General features: G+C 45.6%; 1 long non-coding RNA gene across 1 annotated transcript; it reads right to left on the bottom strand.

Moving 5' to 3' along the window:
• Positions 1-23,063: 23,063 nt before the first annotated feature.
• Positions 23,064-24,548, bottom strand: LOC123159482 (uncharacterized). Its single transcript, XR_006479729.1, has 2 exons — positions 23,474-24,548; positions 23,064-23,348 (listed from the first exon to the last, which is right to left on the bottom strand). It is a non-coding gene; the product is annotated as an uncharacterized lncRNA (long non-coding RNA).
• Between the last annotated feature and the right edge of the window lie 627 nt (positions 24,549-25,175).

Here is a 25,175-nt window from a genome sequence, read left to right as displayed (position 1 = left end):
TTGAATGGACTCAATCATCCCATCAAGAAGATTGCCGACTTCCAACCCTATTCCAACCTCATTGAGCTCGTACATCAAGCAACCAAGGCGGAACGTCAAGTGCAAGATGACTTCAAGTACGCCAAGTACTCCTCCAAAACTCCCGGCTTCTCCAACACCCAAGCTTCAATGACTCCTCCAACATCTACTTCAACCAAACCTTCTCAAAGCAACGACGACAAGTCCAGTTACAAGAAAACTTCGGCAAGTTCAAGTCGTCTTCCTCCTACGACAAGCAACTTCAAACCGCGTGCTTCATCATCTACTCCAACCGATGAGACCGTCAAAACAAGCTCCTTCAAGTGTTTCACTTGCGGTGGTCGAGGCCACAAGTCCTACCAATGCATGAACAAGCGCACCATGATCCTCAACGACGACGGTACATATGACTCAATGAGTGAAGAGGAGATGGAAGCCCTTGAGCAAGTGGCCATGCACCGGCGCATGAACAAGGATGAAGATGATCAAGTCTTTTGTGATGAGGATTCGAGCCCCGCTCTCGTTGTCTCCAAAGTCTTGACACTTCAACATCAACAAGAAGAAGACCAACGATGCCACATCTTCCACACTAAGGCCGGCATCAATGGAAGGTCCGTCAAGGTCATCATCGATGGAGGTAGTTGCCACAACTTGGCAAGTGAAGAACTATGTTCAAAGCTTCAATTGGTCAAGAGGAAGCACCCGCACCCCTACAAGGTTCAATGGCTAAGTGACTCCGGCACTATACGAGTCGAGCATACGGTCCAAGTCTCCTTCAAAATCGGTGCATATGAGGACACTTTGGAGTGTGATGTGGTCCCAATGACCGTTTGCCACCTCCTTCTTGGTCGACCATGGCAATTCGACCGTGGTGTCATCCACAATGGGCGAACCAATCACTATAGCTTCAAGATGAAAGGGAAGGAGTATGTGCTACGACCTATGTCTCCTAGTCAAGTGATAGCCGACAAGCAAACCACCCACCATGGAGAGAAGAGTGAGAAGGTGACCCACCCAAAAGTGAGTGAGAGCCACAAGCCAAATATGAGCGCCTCTTCACCTAGAGAGAAAAACCGCATCCTATTTGCCACCAAAAGTGAGATAAGAGAAGTGTGTGAGAACCCATCGAGTGTGATGCACTTCGTCCTTGTGTGCAAAGATGGAGAGCCAACAACTAACACCTCTCACGAGTTACCTTTAGTGTTTCAGTCTCTTTAGCAGGAATTCAAAGATGTCTTCCCCAATGAGCTACCTCCGGGTCTACCTCCACTACGAGGCATTGAGCATCGAATCGACCTCATCCCTGGAGCGCCACTTCCGAACAAAGCCCATACCGTGTCAATCCCGAAGAAACCAAGGAGATTCAACGACAAGTACAACAACTCATCGACAACGGTCATGTATGTGAAAGCTTAAGCCCATGTGCCGTTCCTGTTATACTTGTACCTAAACCCGATGGCAGTTTTCGCTTGTGTTCTGATTGTAAACCCATAAACGCCATCACCATTCGTTATAGGCACCCCATTCCTCGCTTAGATGATATGCTTGATGAACTTAGTGGAGCCAACTTTTTCTCAAAAATAGATCTTAAAAGTGGCTATTATCAAATTCGCATTCAAGAAGGTGATGAATGGAAAACCGCTTTCAAAACCAAATTTGGCTTATATGAGTGGTTAGTGATGCCTATGGGTTTGTCGGAAGCACTCGGAACTTTCGTGCGTCTTATGCATCATGTGCTTAGACCTTACATTGGAGTCTTCGTTGTGGTTTACTTTGATGATATCCTTGTGTTTAGCAAAACCATGAAAGAGCACATTAATCATGTTAAATCTGTGTTGCAAACCCTCCGAAAGGAAAGCCTTTATGCGAACTTGAAAAAATGCACTTTTGGCGTTGACAAAGTGGTTTTCTTGGGTTTTGTTGTCTCTTCCAAGGGTGTCCATGTTGATGAAACTAAGATTCAAGCGATTAAAACTTGGCCACAACCCACCATTTTGCAACAAGTGAGAAGCTTTCTTGGTCTTGCAGGATTTTATCGCCGCTTTGTGAAAAACTTTAGCACAATTGCCGCTCCTTTACATGCTTTGAGTAAGAATAATGCTCCTTTTGTTTGGGGATCTTTGCAATCCACCGCTTTTGATGAGCTCAAGTCTTTGCTTACTCATGCTCCGATTCTTGCTTTACCCAACTTTGACAAAACTTTTGAGGTTCATTGTGATGCAAGTGGTACCGGAATTGGCGGAGTTTTGATGCAAGAAAAACGAGCCATTGCTTATTTTAGTGAAAAACTCTCCGGTGCTCAACTTAATTATCCCATCTATGACAAAGAATTGTATGCTTTAGTGTGTGTGCTACATGTTTGGGAACATTATCTTAGACCTCATGAGTTTGTCATTCATACCGATCATGAAACGCTTAAGTACTTAAAAGGTCAAACTAAATTGAACAAGCGTCATGCCAAATGGAGTGAATTCATTGAATCTTTTCCTTATGTGATCAAGTACATTAAGGGTAAGGAAAATGTAGTTGCCGATGCACTTTCACGCATATGCACGCTTGTGACTAAACTTGAGTTGAATGTTATTGGTTTTGAGCACATAAAAGACTTATATGCTAATGATCCATCTTTTGCTATTCATTATGCTAAATGTTTGACGCATGCATCTTGGGAACAATATTACATCAAGGATGGTTATCTTATGAGAGCTAACAAACTATGCATTCCCGAGTCTTCTCTTTGTTTGCTACTTTTGCAAGAGGCTCATGGAGGTGGACTCATGGGACACTTTGGACGCGACAAGACCTTCGCCATGCTCTCCAAGAACTACTTTTGGCCCAAGATGTTCCACGATGTCTCACGCTTCACCACCCGATGCTCTACATGTCGCAAAGCTAAGTCTAAAGCTCAATCCCATGGTCTTTACATGCCCCTTCCCATTCCTTATCAACCATGGGAAGACATTAGTATGGATTTTGTACTTGGTTTGCCAAGAACTCAAAATGGCAAGGATTCCGTCTTTGTTGTTGTGGACAGATTTTCTAAGATGGCACATTTCATTCCTTGCAACAAGATAGACGATGCTTCACATATTGCCAATCTCTTTTGTAGGGAAATCTTGCGACTTCATGGATTGCCAAAGACGATTGTCTCGGATCGTGACGTCAAGTTCTTGAGTTACTTTTGGAAGACCCTATGTGCCAAGCTCGGAATCAAGCTATTGTTCTCTTCAGCATACCATCCTCAAACCGACGGCCAAACGGAGGTGACGAACCGTACACTCTCCACTCTACTTCGCGTGTTGATCAAGAAGAACATCAAGGAGTGGGAGGCGTGTCTACCCATCACCGAGTACGCCTACAACCGTGCAAGACATTCCACGACCGGCAAGTCCCCCTTCGAGGTCGTCTACGGCTTCAACCCTTTGTCCCCATTGGACATTCTACCTCTTCCTCTACAAGAGCAAACCAACCTCGACGCAAGTGCTCGTGCAAGCTACATCAAGAAGATGCATGAAGATACAAGGCACACCATCGAGCGCCAAGTACAACGACTAGCGACCAAGTTCAACATCAACAAGCAACCCATGGTATTCAACATTGGTGATCTAGTGTGGCTACATCTTCGCAAGGACCGCTTCCCCAACGAACGCAAGTCCAAGCTTCTACCTCGCACCGACGGACCTTTCAAGGTTCTAGCACGCTACAACGACAACGCCTACAAGATCGACCTACCACGAGGCAAGTACAACGTGAGCGACATCTTCAACGTCAAGGACCTTGCACCTTTCCATGGTGATGCACCTTTTGATCCGAGGTCGGATCTCTCCCAAGGGGGGGGAGATGATGCGGAGCATCCCTCACTCATCCCCATGGACGTGCCTACATCTCCCTCAACACCACTTGGACCCATGACAAGAGCCCGAGCTAAGGCTATCGAAGATAAGGTGAACTCGCTCCTCTCCGAACTCCCTCTTCCTACTCACGAGACATGGCTACTACCTCATTCGGAGACTCTATGTGTAATCAGGTACATGGAGGTGAGCCAAGGATCAACTACTTGCAAGAGCCAAGACGGCGAGGACCCCAAGCATGATGGACAAGAAGAAGAGCTGCAGCAGAAGCTACAGGCATCGGACGTCCGACCCTGTCCGGACGTCCGACGAGTCCCAGGACACGGACGACCGGACCCTCCAGACGTCCGGTACCAGGCCACCCGAACCGAATCTACGGATGTCCAGGACGCTCCGGACGACCGGACGACCAACACCCGAGCCAAAACTACGGAAGACCGACAGCCTCCGGACGTCCGGCCCCTCCAGAAGCTCTGGACATCCGACCATCTACGGACGACCGACGCGCCTACACCAGAGCTGAAACAACGGACGTCCGAGCGTTCCCGAACGACCGGACCGTCCCGAGCCTCCGGACGACCGACGCCTTCCGGACGTCCGACTCCTGAGTGACCGAACCTGCGGGCTGGAGCCCTTGTACCCCTTCGTTTTGACTTCCATTTGCACTAAGACTATAAATAGGACACCCCCACCTCCTGGTACAGGCAGCATAGGTTTAGCTCATATTTTGTGTGAGAGCCTTGCTCATCCACTTGGCTACTTCTCCTCGGAGCTCAGGACCTCTTCGGAGAAGATCCCCCAAGCGGATTCAAGACCCCCTCATGGGAAGATCCCCATGTGGATTCAAGACCTCCGTCCGGAGAAGAACTGTTCCTATGTATCCTTACCTTAGTTGATCGTGGATCTTATGTTACTCTATGTTGTCGGTGATCTAGCACTCGTGTGATTGATTCTATGTCGGTTTAATGATTCTTCCTCTCGTTTTCCCCGTGTTTCCCCATTGTGCTTTCGTGTGTTCTTCGTGATTCTCCCGTAGTATCCCTCCAAACGTGAAAGATCGACCACTTAGGGTTCCACCCTACATCAGATGGCCAAGCGAGTTGGCCCGCAGTGCGAATCCGCTGAATATGAAGATCTATCCGGGGAGGAAAACCTCCCCCTGGACTGCATTGTTGTAGATGATTGACAGAGCCATCAAACCTTTTGGTGATGACGCAGCGGAACTCTCAATGAAAGCACCAATGTCGGTGTCAAAACCGGCGGATCTCAGGTAGGGGGTCCCGAACTGTGCGTCTAAGGTTGACGGTAACAGGAGGTGGGGGACACAATGTTTACCCAGGTTTGGGCCCTCTCTATGGGGTAATACCCTACTTCCTGCTTGATTGATCTTGATGAATATGAGTATTACAAGAGTTGATCTACCACAAGATCATAATGGCTAAACCCTAGGAGTCTAGCATGTATGATTGTGATTGCCTCTATGGACTAAGCCCTTCGGTTTATATAGACACCGGAGGGGACTAGGGTTGTACAAAGTCGGTTACACAGAAAGGAATCTACATATCCGAACACCAAGCTTGCCATCCATGCAAAGGAGAGTCCCATCTGAACACGGGAAGAAGTCTTCTGTCTTGTATCTTCATAGCCCATCAGTCCGACCCATGTCACATAGGCCGAACGGCCGAGGACCCCTTAATCCAGGACTCCCTCAGCCTCTCCGGCGGACGTTGTAGAGGTGGCCGTTGTTCGCCCCGACCTGTCGATCCTGGAGTACACGTCACCGTGGAAGCCGGCGAAGACGTTGACTACGTTTCCATGTCGAAGGCTTCATGTCAGCGGGCTTGCGTATTACTGTATCTCGGGAAAGCTGGCTACGACATCAAGCTCGTCGACAGCGACGGCTTCACGCGGGCTATGTCACATGTTACATGGTCCATCCCCAACCCCTCTGGTTCAACCGTCGTCGATCTCTTCGACGGCCCTGCCGCTTATCTCCTCCGCCAAGCGGTCAAGGATTTGCGATCCTTATATGCCATCCAGCCCATTTTTTCATTTCTGAAGGACACATTCTACGACGGCGTCTTGGGATCCTCAATTGCCAAGGCAAATCTCATCAACCACGACCACGACCATGAGGAGGGCACCCACAAAGGTTCTTCCAAGGTGAAACAGCCCATCTGTGACATCAGAGAGTGCACCATGTGTCTGTGCTCTTCCAACTGGAAGGATCCCGTCCATGAAATGTGAGGCAACATCCTATCAGCAAATCTTACATTTTCTAGCTTGCCAACCCGTACCCTTTATTGTAGTAGCATTTGTCGTGCGGTGCTATAACTATGCCATGTTTAATTATTTCAGTTATGCAAAAATGTATTGTTCAATAGGGTTATGTGATGTTTAAGTATGAATTGCCCACTTCAGTTTCATGGATGGCTATATTTGGTTGTTTATAGTGAGTAGATTCCTTGTTTATATGTGTTTGGTTGTTAGGTTGGTTGCAGTGAGCATTTTTTCAGTTATAGAGTCGATGCCTTGTTTACATGTATTTGGTTCTTAGTTTGGTTGTAGTGAGCATTTGTCCAGTTATCAAGCAGATGTCTTGTTTATCTGTATTTGGTTGTTAGGTTGCTTTTTTTAGCATTTCTCCAGTTTTCAAGCAGATGCCTTGTTTATCTATATTTGCTTGTTAGGTTGGTTGCAGTGAGCATTTGTCTAGTTTTCAAGCATATGCCATGTTTATCTATATTTGCTTGTTAGGTTGGTTGCAGTGAGACTCTGTCCAGTTTTCAATGGCTATATTTGGTTGTCGTACTGATCATTTATGCCTTGTTTATTTCAGCCATTCACAATGTGTTGTTCATTATGTGCAAGTCGGAACTGTGCCGCTCGACTGCATCAATACCAGTTTGAACGGCTATATTTGGTTCCAGTTATGCCTGGTGTAGTTAACACATGCCCTTTATTTCAGTTTTACACATTTATCCAATGTGATGTTTAAGCATTGCCTACGTTCTATTCATTTTCAACAATACCTGTTTGAATTGCAATATTTGATGGTTGTTAAGCCTGCTGTCGGTAACATTGCCTTTCATTTTATATATACTTTAATAGCATGTTGAAACCAACACATTCAAGCTATCACTTAGAGATGATTTTGTTTACCTTTGCTATATTTGTTTGATGTTAAGGTTGCTGTACTTATCATGCCTTTCCACTACTTATGCAGGACAACAACGGGAGTGGCCACCATTTTCCGCCGAGGTTAGCTTCATCCCTCGACTTGTAATCCCATGTTGTTCCATAATGTAGTGCATATAGATCCAGGCCTGGACACTTGTTAGCTTCTAATATTGACTTGTTGCTTGTAGGTAGATATGCCCTTGGCAAGGATCCACGCATCGACCCTTTTTGCGTATGGGGCAATGAGATATTCATGAACAAGCATCAAGTGAGGAAACTGATAAGGATTATTAGCAAAAAGAAAAGAATGGTGGCAAGCAAATTATTTGTTTATGCTCTATCCAACACAACACTGAGCTGCAGCCTTCTCTTTTTACTGCCCGTAATGAGTTGTTAGACAACAATGTCTGAATTTTTTTTATTCGCAGTGGTTCTCGAAGCAGTTCACTCAAGATTATGTCGCAAAGTACATGATTGGTGGACATGCAATGAAGGTTAAAGTATTTCATCCAGACTACAATGAGCATCGAGAAGTCGTAATGAAGACAGTGAAGGATGGACGGGCAACCATCACAAGGGGTTGGCCTAGAGTCGTGCGTGCATTACGCATGGAGGAGGGCACAATATGGGCATTCCGCTTCAGCTTCTCTAGCAACCAGAATGTCTTTCGTCTCTCTCTTTACAATCTTTAGTACAAATGTGGTTCATCATTCTTTACTTGGTGCTTCTGTAGTTCTTCAGTATATGTACCTGTTGTCGGTGTCAAAACCGGCAGATATCGGGTAGGGGGTCCCGATCTGTTCGTCTTAGGCTGATGGTAACAGGAAGCAAGGGACACAATGTTTACCCAGGTTCGGGCCCTCTCGATGGAGGTAAAACCCTACTTCCTGCTTGATTAATATTGAAGATATGAGTAGTACAAGAGTAGATCTACCACAAGATCGTAGAGGCTAAACCCTAAGAGCTAGCCTATGATGGTATGATTGTAATTGTGATCGGCCTTCCAAGGACCATTCTCTCCGGTTTATATAGACACAGAGAGGGCTAGGGTTTACATGGAATCGGTTACAAGGAAGGAAACATAATATCCGAATCGCCAAGCTTGTCTTCCACGCAAAGGAGAGTCCCATCCGGACACGGGCCGAAGTCTTGAGTCTTGTATCTTCATGCTTCAATAGTCCGGACGAGTATATAGTCCGGCTGTCTGGATACCCCCTAATCGAGGACTCCCTCAGTAGCCCCTGAACCAGGCTTCAATGACGATGAGTCCGGCGCGCAGTCTTGTCTTCGGCATTGCAAGGCGGGTTCCTCCTTCCGAATACTCCAAGGTTATTATCGAACACGTAGGCCGTGTCCGGATCTGCAAAATGATCTTCACATACCACTGTAGAGAGAATGATACTTCAGCTAACAACTTTTTAAACAACGTGACATGTCCTTACGGTCGGGTCATTATTCGAACCATTTTTCCGCAACCAACCACAGCGCGTATTGCGAGGCGGTTTCCTTGACACGTCTTGTCGAAGCAGAGATCATGTCCCCTTATCATGGGATTCTCATCAATACGGGTATGGGTAATCCCCCCGTGCCATCAATCGTGGCGCTTGGGAAGTAAGCGACTCTTAACAGGCTAGTGGGGAGGCACACCGCTTTCGTCGCCTCTATAAAGGGATAAGAGTTCCCCATTCTTACCCATGCCTTCTTCCTCCTCTGCCCACTCTTGCCTCCTCGAGCTCCAGCGCCCTAGTCCAAGTCTTCTCCGCACAGCTAAACATGTCCGGAGCAGGAGGCAAATGGGTGGCTTCCACCGTGAAGGAGAAGAACATCGCAAGTCTTCGGGCAGCCGGATACTTGGCCGCAGACATAGCGCACCGGCTACCAAACGGCGGGCAAGTCATCCCAACTCCAGGACCCCATGAGAGGGTCGTGTTCCTTGCCCACTTTGTCCGTGGACTGGGGTTTCCACTCCACCCCTTCGCCCACGGGCTCATGTTCTACTAGGGGCTAGATTTCCATGATCTAGCCCCAAACTTCGTCCTCAACATCTTGGCGTTTATCGTCGTATGTGAGGCTTTCCTCTGCATCAAGCCTCATTTCGGCTTGTGGCTACAAACCTTCTGCGTGAAGCCGAAGATCGTGAGCGGCCAGCAAGCGGAGTGCGGAGGAGCCATGGTGGGCAAAATGCCTAACGTCACCTGGCTTGACGGCTCCTTCGCGGAAACCGTGAAGGGGTGGCAGTTGGGGTGGTTCTACATCACCGAGTCGCACAACGCCGACTGGGTGGTGGCCCCTGAGTTCCGATCTGGAACCCCTATGCGGCTCACCTCCTGGGAACAGAAGGGCCTGTTATGGGGCGAATCTGCAGAGCTGACCGGACTCATAAATTGCATCAAGGGCATGAAGGACAAGAACATCAAGCTTATCAACGTGATCTAGGTCATGCTCGTTCGCCGAATTCTGTCGTGCCAAAGGCGGGCATTTAATCTATGGGAGTTCGTTCCAGCCGAACACCAGACGCTCCAGAGGCTCTACGGCATGAAGCACAAAAACACGTGGAAGGTGTTGTTCAAGGCCTCCGAAGTACCTCCTCTCATATCCGAGGACCGTGGGCTCCATGCCGCGCGACACCCTATCTAGGTGAGTTCTCAGGCTGCCACCAAGTTCGGTTCTTCCCAATATATCCATGGGGAATCCTTAAGTGATTGTGCATATTTGTTCAGGAGTATGTGGAGACAACAGAGCAGATAGACTGTCCGGCTCCTCTGCCGGAAAGCCCAGCTACTGATCTACTGACAAAGATGCTGGTCCCGGTGCCCTACAAGGGGCCGGAGAAGAAGGCCGATAAGAAGGCCCCAGGGACCCGAAAGGGTCTCCGACGTAAGGCTGCGCCAAAAGCCTCGTCCGAAGAGGACGAGGAAGACTCCTCCCTCGAAGGGGAAGAAGGAGAAGAAGAGGAGGCCGCCCCATCCGAAAAGGATGGGGGCCTGAGACGGCAAATCAAGGGACCAAGAGAGGCCCCCGGTGCAAGGCCGTCGTACCCTTGTCGTTCAATGATGATGAGGCAGATTCCTCCCGCGGAGGCGGGAAGGAACAGGAAGAAACTCCACCTCCCTGTACTGGGGAAAAAAAGAGGAAGGCCGCCCCGGTGGGAGAGACTGGGACTCCAAGAAGGGAAAGGTGTCCCTTCCGGACTACTCCGCCACCGCCGCCGATAGCGAGGAAGGGTGGCTGCCCAGGAAGAAGCCCCTAGTGCGATCGTAAGTACCCGCACTCCATCGTAATTTTGCTTCATAGTTTTGTTATAACACCAAATTTGAATGCAGTCCGGCTAGGGGCCATCCCGAGGTGTCGTCTTCGGACGGGTCCTTGAGTGAGTCGGCAATGAACTCACTTCTGACGGCCACCTCTCCTTGGCCTGCGGATGACACAGAGGTGTTGTCCCAAAGGCTCCTCGAGCAGGGGCAGGTGGATCTGGAGGCGCCCCAAGGCGGCATTCCAATCGTCGGACACGCGGGGTTCAAGATCCCGCGGATCATGTTGGTGAGAGCCACAGTAAGCCGGACTCTCAGCCGAACACTGTCCCGGAGCCTTCAGTGGTTCCGGATGCAGGCGGGCAGCCCCTCGTTAGGGAGGGAGGGCCGTCTGTATCGAGGACATCCGTTGCGCCCGAGGTGCTGGACTGTCTGCTGGAAGCGCTTCATGGCGCTTCCATAGATGAAGAGCACCGTACTCTCATGAGTGCGGTGATTCAGAAGGTTTCGTCCGCCAAGAGCGGACTAACCGAAGCCTGCACCAGCCTCCTAACAGGCTTTGAGGTAAGCAGTAAAAATGTGTGAAGTTACCACCCGATAGGTAGTAGCCCCTGATACTCTGTTTGGTGTTCGGAAGGAAAAACCAAACGGGGGGTCAATTATAATCCGCAGGAGTCTAACAGTAAGTTTGAATGTGAATAAACAGGTTGTGCTGCTGGCCGCTGCTGCTCATACGGACGAAATTGCCAGCCTAACGTAGGACTTGGAGCGGGCACAAGGAGAGCTCAGCCTCATGAGGAGGCAGCTCGAGGAGAGCAAAGGTGAATAATTCCCCTCTCTCATATAATGAATGGTAAATAAAATTTGTTTATACTAACGATGAAGCGTCGTGATTTGGTAACAGAGGCCACCACCGAAGTGGCATCTCTCAAGAAGGCGATGTCCGAGGCCGAACACAAAGCGGCCTTGGAACGAAAGGAGCGCAAAAAGCAAGAAGCCCGAGTGGGCGAAGTACAAGAAGAGCTCCAGGAGCTCGACAAGAAGTTCGAGTCCGTGGAGCATGAGCTTAAAGCAAAAGAGGCCGAGCTTGTGAAGGCCCTTACAAGTATAAAAGACGCCAAGGCCGAAGCCGAGAGGGCACAGCAGGAAATCCAGGAGGCGAAAAAGATAACGGCGGGTAAGAAATTCTTTATGCAAAGCAAACATGTGGAGGAGGCGTTTCTTTTACTTACCCGAGTCCGGAGCTCTCCAGGGGCATTCGCAGATCTGCCACGCAGCATATCAGATGCCGTCGAGTTCTACCGTGCCCAGGAGGGGAGCTCAACGGAGAAGTTGTTCTGGTCCAAGTATGCTGGGGCCAAACATTCAACGCCTCTGAGTGACCAACTGAAGCAGTTGGTCGAACTCCACAAGGCGGCCGAAGTGGCTATGAAGGATTTCATAGTCTGGATATGGCCTGGTGAGCCCCTGCCCACCAGCTACTTCGGCCTGATCAGGCGGATGGTGGATGCCTGTCCGCGACTGGAAGTCATCAAGCGATTCGTTTGCATTGAGGGTGCCCGCCGGGCCCTTGCCCGTGCGAAGGTGCATTGGGGCAAGCTGGATGAGGAGAAGCTGGTGAAGGACGGGCTGCCAGAAGGCAAGCCGCATCGCGTCCCCGAGAAGTATTATGATGGCGTTATGAAGGGTGCTTGCCTTGTGGCCGATAAATGTACCAAGGACATAATTTTTGAATGAATTCACCTCTGTCATGTTTGTAATGTAAAGACGAAGTTAGTTGCGCTATGTAGCGCTTTTGTTATTTAAGATATTACCATCTGTGCGGCTGTTTATCAAAATCTGAAAGTAGGCCAGTCGTCGGCTTCCGCCCCCATGTAACTAGTACTGGGGTGTTCGTGGAAAACCCGGACACTCTTTATCCAAATGTTTGGTCCCTTAAGGAGGTGTCCGACGCAGCGAACAAGGCAATCGGACTATGCGGCTTTATAACCTTCACTTAGCCATAGAAGTCTACAATTTTAAATTTCGGCGAAGCCCCTAGAATCTGAAAGGCCGAATTGGGGCGCTATATACGCCTAGATCGGACAAAGCCGAATTATCGCCTAAAGCGGAAAAATCTTTAAGGATTTTAAGACCTCTCGAACAGCGACCAGCTCTCGCCACATCATGTCGGTCAGTTTTCGGCTTTCTCTATTGAGGTGCTCATCCGGAAGAACCAGGGCACAATCGCAGTAGTTCTCCCTGCGCTACCTTAGCCGATATAACGGAACGTAAGGCACCAAAACAAGGGAGCCGAGCTATCCCAACTGTAGACCCAAGACATGATTCGGAGCTGATGCATATAATGCTATAAGTTCGGGGTGCCGCACTATTGAAAGTGTTCAGACTTGTCTTACCATATTATGGGGCACCATAATAAGCCCCTGGCAAACTAAACGTACCAAAGTGTACGGATGCAAAATCAAATAGACATTTGTAAGAAAAATGCTCAAATAAGAATAATAAGCTGACGTTGTATATAATATCCCATTGATGAATAATGCGTTTAGGCGTATGTTTACAATGAACGCATTAAGAGGAGATAAATAGGATTATTTGACATATCCTATCCAGAGGCAGGCTACGTACAGATAGATAAAGCAGGTATAACGATCGTAAATAGATTCCACATGTGTGTTTCCTTCTGTGCGCAAAGCCTGTTGCCTCCTTGGTTTTCTCTCCCATGTAAGTCCGACAATCCGGCTCTTCTGGAGAAGCTGCACTAAAGTATTGTCCTTAAAGGTAAAAGGAAAGGTTACGAAGCAACACCGTACTGTTGACTGAGCCACTGCTACGCCTCCGCCTGAGCTCTTGGTATTTTGAGTGCGTAATTGTGTACGCGTGGCACGAATGCTGCTGTGATGGGTTTTCAGCGGAGGCCGGACTGCTAGTCATGCTCTTAGCGTGCCTGCTGATCCTGTTGCGGGGTGTTCCGCCCTCGCTTGACGGAGCTTGAGGTTGTCGTCGCCGGATTGGTGGTTTGCCGGAGGAGGCCGCATTGTACTTCTGCCACAAGGGCTGCAATGTGCTCTTTTGTACGGAGAGAGCGGTCCATATTTTCGTTGACTATTATGACCCTGCGCGGGCCTGGCATCTTGAGCTTGAGGTATGCATAGTGTGATACCGCATTAAATCTAGCGAATGCGGTTCGGCCGAGTAGTGCGTGGTAACCACTACGGAAAGGAACGATATCGAAGATTAGCTCTTCGCTTCGGAAGTTATCCGGAGATCCGAAGACCACTTCCAATGTTATAGAGCCCGTACAACGGGCCTCTACTCCAGGAATTACACCTTTAAAGGTGGTTTTGGTGGGCTTAATCCTTGAAGGATCGATGCCCATTTTGCGCACTGTGTCCTGGTAAAGCAGGTCCAGGCTGCTGCCGCCGTCCATAAGGACTCGCGTGAGGTGGAATCCATCGATGATTGGATTTAAGACCAATGCGGCCGAGCCGCCATGACGGATGCTAGTAGGATGATCCCTACGATCGAAGGTGATCGGACAAGCTGACCATGGGTTGAATTTGGGGACGACTGGCTCCATCGCGTAGACGTCCCGTAGTGCTCGCTTCTGTTCCCGCTTGGGGATGTGGGTGGCGTAGATCATGTTGACCATTTTCACCTGGGGGGGGGGGGATTTCTTCTGTCCCCCCATGTTCGGATGCCGGGGCTCCTCGTCATCGTTGCTGTGCAGCCCATTGTCCTTGTTTTCGGCATTTATTTTGCCGGCATGTTTAAATACCCAGCAGTCTCTATTGGTGTGGTTGGCTAGCTTGTCCGGGGTGCCATGAATTTGGCATGAGCGCTCCAGTATACGGTCTAGGCTGGACGGTCCCTGATTGTTTCTTTTGAATGGCTTCTTCCGCTGACCGGATTTAGATCCGCTAAATCCGGCATTGACCGTCATGTCTTCGGTGTTGTCGCCATTGTTCCGACGCTTGTGTCTGTTGCGCCGTAGCTTGCCGTTATTGTCCCGGACGTCTGAAATGCCAGAATGTGGCGTAGTGCTACTGCGAGCCAACCAGCTGTCCTCGCCCGCGCAAAAGCGGGTCATTAGTGTCGTGAGAGCTGCCATGGACTTGGGTTTCTCCTGGCCGAGGTGTCGGGCGATCCACTCGTCACGGATATTATGCTTGAAGGCTGCCAGGGCTTCGGCGTCCGGACAGTCAACTATTTGGTTCTTTTTAGTTAGGAACCGAGTCCAGAATTTCCTGGCTGATTCTCCAGGCTGTTGAGTAATGTGGCACAAGTCATCGGCATCCGGAGGTAGGGATGGCAATTTTATCCATGGATCTGGATACCCATGGATACACAACCCGGTTGGGCAAGGGTATGGAGCGCATTTCTGCCCATGGGTCCATGGATATGGATACCCACGAACAGCCGGGTTGGGCACGGTTATAATTTGTGCTCCATGGATATCCAATGGATACCCACATGACATGTGGGGCCATATGCCAGTGATAGTAGAAAGAGTGAATCAATGGGAAATGGCAGGCAATATTCAACTGGTGCCATAAGCTATATGCTACAGAATCAACCTCTGGTATGCCACACTTAAGGACTCATCGTATTACTTGTTGCCTACTTATGCATGTTGCTTATGTTGTCATTTGTGAGTGAATGATGATGAGCTAATTTGATCTTTGGGAAGGCTTCATGCTGGCTTTTCTATGCCCATGGAGCTCCATGGGTATGTGAGTATCCAGCGGGTTTGGGCATGGGCACAAGTTGTGCCCATGGATAATTTGGTGGATGGGCAGAGAGTAGGAAGATGGGTCATGGGTTGGATTTGGACCAGCTCCACCTGCCCCAAACCCGACCCATTGCCATCCCTATCCGGAGGTCGCATGTATGTTCCTTGGAAGTTGTCAAGAAATGTGTCTTCCAGATTTTCCCAACTGCCAATGGAGTTTGCGGGCAGGCTATTTAGCCAATGTCGGGCGGGTCCTTTGAGCTTAAGGGGAAGATACTTGATGGCATGTAGATCATCTCCGCGGGCCATGTGAATGTGGAGAAGGAAATCTTCAATCCATACTGCGGGGTCTGTTGTGCCATCGTATGATTCGATGTTTACGGGTTTGAACCCTTCTGGGAATTCATGATCCATCACTTCATTGGTGAATCAGAGGGGGTGTGTGGCGCCTCTGTGTCGGGCTATGTCGCGAGGTAGTCCAGCTGCGTCTGACTAGTTATATTCGGCCCGGCCGGATTTGCTATTAGTGTATCCAGTATGACGGTCATCGTCATGTGTTGCGGCGCGTCCCCATGATCCGTAGATCGATCTTGGTTGTCCTGCGGCGTTATCTAGTTTATCACGCAGGTCCTGAGTATTGCCCCGGGCCGTAGTAAACTGGCATGGGGGTGCGGGCTGGTTTTCGGGCTGATGTGCCATTTTATCCCGACCTCGAGGAGGCCGGTGAGCCGTGTGGCGCTCGAGTCCATATTCCTTGGCTGCCAGGACTTCTGTCCATCTATCTGTGAGCAGGTCTTGATCAGCTTGAAGCTGCTGCTTCTTCTTCTTTAGGCTTCTCGCAGTGGCAATAAGCCGGCGCTTGAAGCGCTCCTGCTCCGCGGGGTCCTCGGGCACGCCAAACTTGTCATCGCCGAGGCTAATCTCGTCTTCAGAGGAAGGCATGTAGTTGTCCTCCTCCGGATACCCGTCCGTTGTCTGTTCATCTGGGTTGTCCTGCCCATCTTCCTGCTCGGCATGCTCGAAGGCGGGCTGTTCGGGGTTGTATTCGTCGTCGGCACCGTCCGGATTGTTTTCGTCTCCGGTACCGGTATTGCCTTGGCGGGGCTTGGAGCGGCGATGGCGACTGCCATGCTTTGCTTTTTTCTTGGAGGGGTTATCCTCCGTTGCCTCGTCGCTGTTAGTTTCTTTCGGAGTGTCCACCATATATATATCATATGAAGAGGTGGCTGTCCATCGCCCTGTGAGCGGTGGCTCCTGTACGTCTCCTGCATCGTCGTCCATATCGTCGATGTCTTCGAAGTCGAAGTCAAGCACGTCGGTTAAATCATTGATCGTGGCAATGAAGTGGATGGTGGGTGGGCAGGGAATTTCTTCGTCGCCTGCTTCCCACTTAAGCCGGACAAAGTTCGGCCCAGAGCCTCCTAACAAAGAGAGAGACTTTAATGAGTTCAGCATGTCGCCAAAGGGCGAGTGCTGAAAGATGTCCACAGCGGAAAACTCCATTACCGGAGCCAAACCTGGTTTGGCTAGCTCGAGGGTATGCGGACCGGAACCAACAGCCGGATACGAGTCCGGGGGTCCGGTGTTACAGGCCTCCACAGAGATGAGACCCGTGTTCGGCTCCACCGCCGATGAGTATGCGGCCTGCGAGGCGGGGTCCACCCCTCCGTCCTTGGGCAACGCAATCTGCTCCGGATTTAGATCCGGGGCTGCTGCAGAGATGATGTCCTGAGCATAGTCCGACAGCAGGTCTAGGCCGTGCTCGTCGTGACTATCCGGCGCTCCTGGCACAGGGCCAAATCCGTCGAAGATCAAATCTCCGCGAACATCCTCCGTGTAGTTCAAGTTTCCGAACCTGATCTGGTGGCCACGGGCATAGCTGTCGATCTGCTCCAGATGGCCAAGCGAATTGGCCCGCAGCACGAAGCTGCCGAACACAAAGATCTGTCCGGGGAGAAAAGTCTCACCCTGGACCGTGTTGTTGACGATTGAAGACGCCATCAAGCCTTGAAGCGACGGTAGAGAGGAACTCTCAATGAAAGCACCAATGTCAGTGTCAAAACCGGCGGATCTCGTGTAGGGGGTCCCGATCTGTGCGTCTTAGGCTGATGGTAACAGGAAGCAAGGGACACAATGTTTACCCAGGTTCGGGCCCTCTCGATGGAGGTAAAACCCTACTTCCTGCTTGATTAATATTGAAGATATGAGTAGTACAAGAGTAGATCTACCACGAGAACGTAGAGGCTAAACCCTAAGAGCTAGTCTATGATGGTATGATTGTAATTGTGATCGGCCTTCCAAGGACCATCCTCTCCGGTTTATATAGACACCGGAGAGGGCTAGGATTTACATGGAGTCGGTTACAAGGAAGGAAACATAATATCCGAATCGCCAAGCTTGTCTTCCACGCAAAGGAGAGTCTCATCCGGACACGGGCCAAAGTATTGAGTCTTGTATCTTCACGCTTCAATAGTCTGGACGATGTATATAGTCCGGTTGTCCGGATACCCCCTAATCCAGGACTCCCTCGCCTGTGCATCGAATTATGCATTCGTGGCTGAACCTATATTTGTAATAAACATGGTTGGATATGAAATAAGTGATTGCCTACTATCAAATTAAAAACATATGATTTTTAAATTAGGGATTAATTGGGGATTACACTGCATGGCAAAAGCGAAACGTCTGCGATAGACGTGGAGATCAGACACGTTTCTAGGATCCTCTATGTGTGCGATCAATCTCCACTGCACATGCGATCAGCCAAGAAAAAACGTGTGTGATCAACCTCCACTGCACACACGATCAGCCAAGAGAAAACATGTGCGATTAACAACAGTATCGCACACAGTTCTTTCTTATTAAATGTTTGTGATAGTCACCTTATCACACACGCTTCAAAATTATAGACTGTTAGTGATGTTGTGCGCATCACAAACGTTTGGTACTTCTTGGATTAACTGTGTGGGATGTACATACTAACGGAAATGTATTCTTTGGATGGACTGGTGGAATGTACATACAAACGGAAACGTTTAGTGGGGACTAACTGTGTGGAATGTACTTACGACCGGAAACGATTTCGCCTATATAATTGTATTTTTTTAGCACTACTTTACGTATAACCGTATTTGAGCGCTCGCTGGTCGCACACGACCTCATTTTGCCGAGCGTCTGTGCCAGGAGGGCATATCCCCGACGGTTGCTGGGTCGGTGTGGGAAGGACCCCCCTATCGCAATCACTCACTTGGAGACGGTTCCGAACGCCGTCGTGGAAAAGGGTTAAAAACCGTTTGTATAGCACCGACGCGTACCAGTGTTTGCCTCACAATGTTGGGACCAGCTCTGTCCTAATAGACAAAACAATGTTTCAGGGATGGAAGCTTTTTCTTACCTAAAACAACAACTGCAATTTCCTTTCTATATGGAAATTATCATATTGGCTTCATGGGCTATTTGGATCACTAGGAACATTTATCTTCCAAAACATTCAGCCCAATCTACAGAGATGGAAGGACGCATTCAAGACAGAATTGCATCACCTCAAATTCAGAATCAAGAGGAAGTATGCTAAGGACTTCATTCACTGGCTAGACCATTTGCCTTTGTAATTTTCCTGATGCCTTCTATGCATCTTCTTTCTGCTTCCTCTTTCTTTTATTCTAGCCTTGTATAGATTAGTTGTTTAGTTTCTCTTTTCTTTTCTTTATTTTCTCTTTTTTCTTTTCTTTTGGCTTAGCTCAAGCCATGTAAACTTCTTGAGTTTTCTTTCTAATGATAAAAATTGCAGTGGGGTTTTGCCCTACTGTGTATAGTAAAAAAAAGCTAATTCCTACTTGTCCTCGAGTAGGTAAATGATAAGAACAATTTTTTTGATGTGGAATGCTACCTAACAAATATATCATATATTCTTGAATGATTCAAACAATATTCTATAATTTGACATGAAGACATCAATACTCAAGCATATCAACAAGCAACCATATCTTTCAAAATAGCAATGCTAAAGAAAGTTATCCCTAGCCCATTATGCTCAATCATTGATCCATTCATGAAACACACGCAAATAGTAGCTACATCCAATACACAAGTATGACAATGGTGTTCTATGGTTTGTGCTTTTATAAGAGAAGATGGAGACTCAACATAAAAATAAAAATTATATAAAAGTAGATAGATAGGCCCTTCGCAGAAGGAAGCAAAGATTTGTAGAGGTGCCAGAGTTCAAGGCTTAAATTGGAGATTAAAATATTTTGAGAGACATGCTTTTCCTGTCAAACAAAACGACTGAGAATTCCCAATATCTTCCATGCTAGACAATTTATAGGCGGTTCCCAACCATAAAGTAAAGTTTATTTCCCTTCCACCATTCTTTCATAATCCATGGCTAGCCGTATCCACGGGTGCCTTCCATACCAACACTTTTCAAGGAATTTATTATCATAGTATTTTTTTCATTTTGGGACTGGGCATCCCTATTACCTGCCACACTCTTGTGCAATGACAAGTGAATAAACACTCATCGTGAGAATAAAATACCTAGCATGGAAAATATTGGCCACCCCTGCTGCTTCATAACTGGTATGGGCACACAAAATAGAAATTCTTTTTGAAAATTAGAGTTGGCACATGCAAATTTACTTGGAACGACATGGAAATACCGCATATAGGTAGGTATGGTGGATTCATATGGCACAACTTTGGGTTTTAGGAGTTGGATGCACAAAGAGCATTCCCGCTTAGTACAAGTGAAGGCTAGCAAATAGATTGAGAAGCAAATAACCAAAAAAAGGAAAATGATCATAAATGAGCATTGCACATAATTAACACTGAATAATACACCACAAGTAGGATATAACTTCATTGCATAACTACTGACTTTACATGCATGCATAGGGAATCACAAACATTAACAACAATATTCTTACTAAAGCATAATTACTCACCAACATGACTCACATATCACTATCTCCATATCGCAAAACTATTATAAGGAATCAAGTTTATCATATCCAATTATATCTATGGAAGTTTTTATTATATCCCCCTTTGATATCTATCACTTTGGGGCCAAATTCATATCTTATGCAAATTATCATTGCGATTATCAACTCTCAAAAAGATATAAGTGAAGCATGAGAGCAAATTTCTTTTAAAAAAATTCCAACTCTCAAAATAATGTAAGTGAAGTGTGAGAGCATAATTCTTTAAAATCTAACCACCGCCGTGCTAAAAATATAAGTGAAGTGCTAGAGCAACTGCCTAGCTCAAAAGAATTAAGTCAAGCACATAGAGCATTCTAGCAAATCATCATATGTGTGTGGCTCTCTCAAAGAAGTGTGTTCATCAAGGATGATTGTGACAAATTAAAAATCAAAGAAACCAAAGATTCGTATAATGCACGACGCTCCAAGCAAAACTCATGATATATGACGAATAAAAATATAGCTCCAAGTAAAATTATCGATGGTTGTTAGAAGAAAGAGGGATGACTTTCAAGGCATCCCCAAGCTGAGTTGCTTGGGAGTCCTTGAATATTACCTTGGGGTGCCTTGGGCATCCCCAAGTTTAGGCTCATGCCACTCCTTATTCCTTCATCCATCGCGATCTCACCCAAAACTTAATAACTTGAATCACACAAAACTCAACAAAACCTCGTGAGATCTATTAGTATAATAAAGCAAATCGCTACTTTTAGTATTGTTGAAAACCCATTCATATTTTGTTTTTGCATTATAGCTACTGTGTTCTAACTTCTCCATCGCTTATACCCCCGATACAATCCATAGTTTCATCAAAACAAGCGAAACATTGCATCAAAAACAGAATTTTTCAAAAACATAACAGTCTGTAATAATCTGAACATTTACCATACTTGTGGAACTCCAAAACTTCTGAAAATTAGGACAACGTGGGCAATTTGTATATCAATCATGTGTAAAAAAATATAATTTTGTCCCATTCCAGCAGAGCACATAAATTCTGCTACTAGGCGCAAAGTTTTTGTTAATGCACAGAATCAAAGAAAACTATCACCCAAATCATCCCAAAGGCTTTACTTGGCACAAACACTAATTAAAACACTAAAACACAATCATAACAGTAGCATAATTGTATATTTATTGAGAAATAGAAAGGGAAGAAAAATATATTAAAAGATGACTATTGGATTGCCTCCCAACTAGCGATATTGTTTTATGCCCCTAGCTAGGCATAATGCATAGTTTCAAGTGTTGTCACTTTGGTTTCCAATTCCTCAATCACACATCCATGATTCTTAGGAGTTCTAGCATACATGTTTTTAATGATCACACTCCTAGAAACAAAATTAAGAGATTTACTTTTATATATTTGTTCCTTTATCAAATCGACGAAATTGGGGTGAACTCTAACCATTTTAAGATCTTCGTTATTGTTGCTAGTCGTGGCACCCTTGTCTTTAGGAACACATATAAACTTGCAATTCTTGCTAGGAGGAGTTTTTTCAATAGTTTTAACGGAAGAAAAAGCAGAACCCAAATTATTAATAATTTCTTCCAACTTATCGATCCTAGCGGGACTTTGTTCTACCCTTTCAATGATTATTGATTCTTTCTCCTTTAGCATCTTTAGAGTAATTTCTACCTTTGATCCAAATTGAGTGACATGGTTATGAATCTTTTTATCCAAATTGTAAATATGTTCTATGGTAGGCATCTTCTTTTCAATAACATCTAACCTTTCCATAACATGTTCCCAAGTTAAAACTGTTTGATTAACAGTGATAGGTGGTGACCCAAATAATTTCCCATAGCATTGAAAGCATCCATAGAGGGACACATCAAGAAAATTCCCTCCAGTAATAGTGTCAAGCACAAATCTATACCAAGTAGTAATACCCACACAAAAATTGCGAAGAAGAAGGGTAGTGGAATGCTTACGAGTTGATCTATTATGAGCATTGCAAATCCTATACCAAGCATCTTTTAAATTATCTCCCCCCTTTACTTAAAATTATGAACTTCATTCTCAGGAGTGCACGCAAGGGAAGAGCTAGCCATAACGTTAAGGCGGATAAGCAAATAAACACGCAAAAAGGCGAACGAAAAATATTCTTGTATTTTTGTAAAAACTTTTTAGAATTGGGGAGATGAAAACAAGAGGCAAATGGCAAATAATATAAACTAGTTGACCCGTTGCGCCAAATGGCGCAGAGACCCGCTAAAGACATGTTGTCGATGAAAATAGTTTCATTTTGCAAAAACATATTCAATACTGGTAGTAGAAAGCACATGTGCTAGATCATGCTATATTGAAAATATGTTTATCACCCCGAGAAATCTGAGTGTGAAAAACAAACCATATTTGTATAACATGTATAGACAGTTAAGGAAGCTTTTTTTTAGTTGAAAATATGGTTATCGCGCTGAGAAATCTGATTTTGAAAAGAAAATTTTATATAAGAACATTAAATGGCAGAATGACCCAGTGGCAACATGTAGTGCTAAATGTTAACTACAAATCCGTAGGTTGTCCGTTTGGGCATCTTCCTCATTTTTCTAAATCTTGAAATTGCAATATACTGGTATGCTGTCCTCTGCCTCATCAATCCCCACAATCGGTATGTGCGGAGGCAGCTCTATGCATGAGAAGGGCTTCCAAGTGGCGCGCTCTCTGGATGACCCATTGCGCCAAATGGCGCAGAGGCCCATTTAAAACCATGAACACTTTGAAAATATTTGCATTTGTTAATAACTATACACTTGAGCAATCACATAGGACATGAATTGTAACTACTTCTATAAAAAATAATAGACTTGCCTTTCAAAATATATACTTGAGCATGCATAATTTGTTATGTTATTCAGGAACACAGAGGCATAAGTTTAAAAAAAATTCAAACAAAGAATGAAATGTAAATAGTTGCTTAATGTAATTATGCAACAAATTAGAACATCGGTGGGTCAAATAACTGAGCCTGCAATTAGAAAGTCCAAATAGCTTACGCTAAAAAGAAGGTAAACATAGGCGACACAGTAAAAAAGAAGGTAAACATAGGTGACACAATAAAGCTTGGTTTGATGAACTCTATTGCACACTTTGTGGTGTTTGATGAATAAAGCTACCCCTCAAAAAAAGTGACACAATAAAATGTACTTAATACATGATGAACATTTCTTAGAAATAGTGGTCAATTACACCATATAATTTGGTTCTGTATAAAAGAAAGTTTCCTCTGTTGTGTATATATATCCTAAACACCACCCCTTGCGATGAACTCTTTGTCTTTGTCCACAAATTTGGTTATTCACCATCCAGCATGTCAGTTGCAGTCTCCTGAAGCATAGGAACAACATAAGTTAAAACAATCTGGTCAAACATACACTAAGAATATACTCATGGGCATTATCGACAGATTAAACCAAAGTTATAGTGCAGCAGGTTCTCTGCAAAGAATTAACCTGAGAAGGTCATTCTTCAAGCTGACTCCTAGGTCCTAGCAGAAGATGATGCATCTAAGCGAAGCTGCCTGGAGATTTCTTATATGTCCCTTGCTCTCTACTGCAACAGATAGTTGGAATGGCATATAAGATAAGTGTGAGGTACTGACAGAAGCTCACTCTCAAAAGGCACATTCAGTATGTGTATGTAATGATATAGAGGCGTTATTAATTAAGTAACCTAAATAAGTTGTTGCATATTTCTTCTAGGGACAACTGTTTACATATTTCTTCTATATCCATTGCTCTCTGATGTAACGATTAAAATGGCAAACAAAGTAATTCTTAGGCAATGATATTACTGACTCACTTGTTCGCAGGCATATACTGAAATCGAGAGCATAAAGGTAATATGTTATAGCATATATCTGTACTGTAAGTAACAAAAGAGTAGTCTCTTTCCTTTTTTCAACATAACAGTCTACTTATCTGATGCACTTGGACTAACAGGAACATAAGAAAACACCAATGACTAATCATTTGGAAGGCAGCATGGCTGAGTCCTACACATGTCTAGTTAAGCCCTCTTGCCAAGCTGGAAAGTTTCTTACAAATGCGGAAATATCCATAAGATTGCATCTCTCCTATTCTACTCAAATAATATTTTGTATATATCAGAGGTTTCAAAAGCTAGGTACCAGTTAACTCCTATTGTGTTTGTTTGTATATATATCATTGGTCTGTTTTTTTCTAGAGCCTTACTAACCAAATAAAGATCAAAATTTTGAAGTAAATTCTATGCCTAGAAACCAAATAAGAACTACACTGAAAATATTTATGAATTACTACAACTATTCAGACCATTTTAGACTACTTTAGTATGAGACTGTAATCAAGAATAATGAATGTAGGTGATCTGATATCTTGTTCGAACAATAAAATAAATAAGGACAGACAGGCAATGGATTTGACCAACAAAACAAAATACTTCTAGATCTGTACGAACTTCTAAAGAATGGATCAAATCTTAAAAGTTGGAAAGGCTAAGCAGATAGAGTAATGATATGTTACAGGAATAAGCAAGCATGTCCGCTGACCATACATAGTAGCTGATTAGCGATGATGCACTCAATGTGAACCGGTGTTTCCATGCCTATCAGGATAAGGGTATTCTTTTCTGCAAGGATAAACATGGAAGTGGAGTGATCAAGCACACTGAAAAGAGTTTTCATGAAAAAATATTTTCAGTCTAACAAAATTCACTTTTAACTTGGCATTACTTCATATCCATTTTTATACCTATTTCACCTTTACAATAATAATATGACAATCCAAGTGGACACCATAATGATGCAATAAACACACGCATGAGGCGTAATGCATAAGTATAACATAACTGTTGCAGCTATATATAAGCATTGTCGTTCTGGTGAGATGCATTATCTATGAGCAAGCATGCAAAACTGAACGGACACAATACCAAAGTAAGCTTTTCCAGATCAGAAGGAATCAGTGAAATTTATGTCAACAAACAAAGGAACCTTAACATTTAGCAGTTAACACAACCATACTGTCAAGAAAAAGTAAAGCTACTTCTCAGTATAGGAAATGAAAGATACTTGACCAGAGTTTGCTACCACAGAAGGACCATACTGTTTTAAAAAATGTAGGAAAATGTTTCCCGTATAAAGAAAAGGCGCACTTGGTATAGCAGCAAATATAT

The sequence above is a fragment of the Triticum aestivum genome, chromosome 7B, assembly GCF_018294505.1.
Source record: "Triticum aestivum cultivar Chinese Spring chromosome 7B, IWGSC CS RefSeq v2.1, whole genome shotgun sequence".
Taxonomy (NCBI): Eukaryota; Viridiplantae; Streptophyta; class Magnoliopsida; order Poales; family Poaceae; genus Triticum; species Triticum aestivum.
The sequence above is the reverse complement of the archived record's forward strand: the minus strand, read 5'-3'. Positions and strand labels throughout refer to the sequence as shown.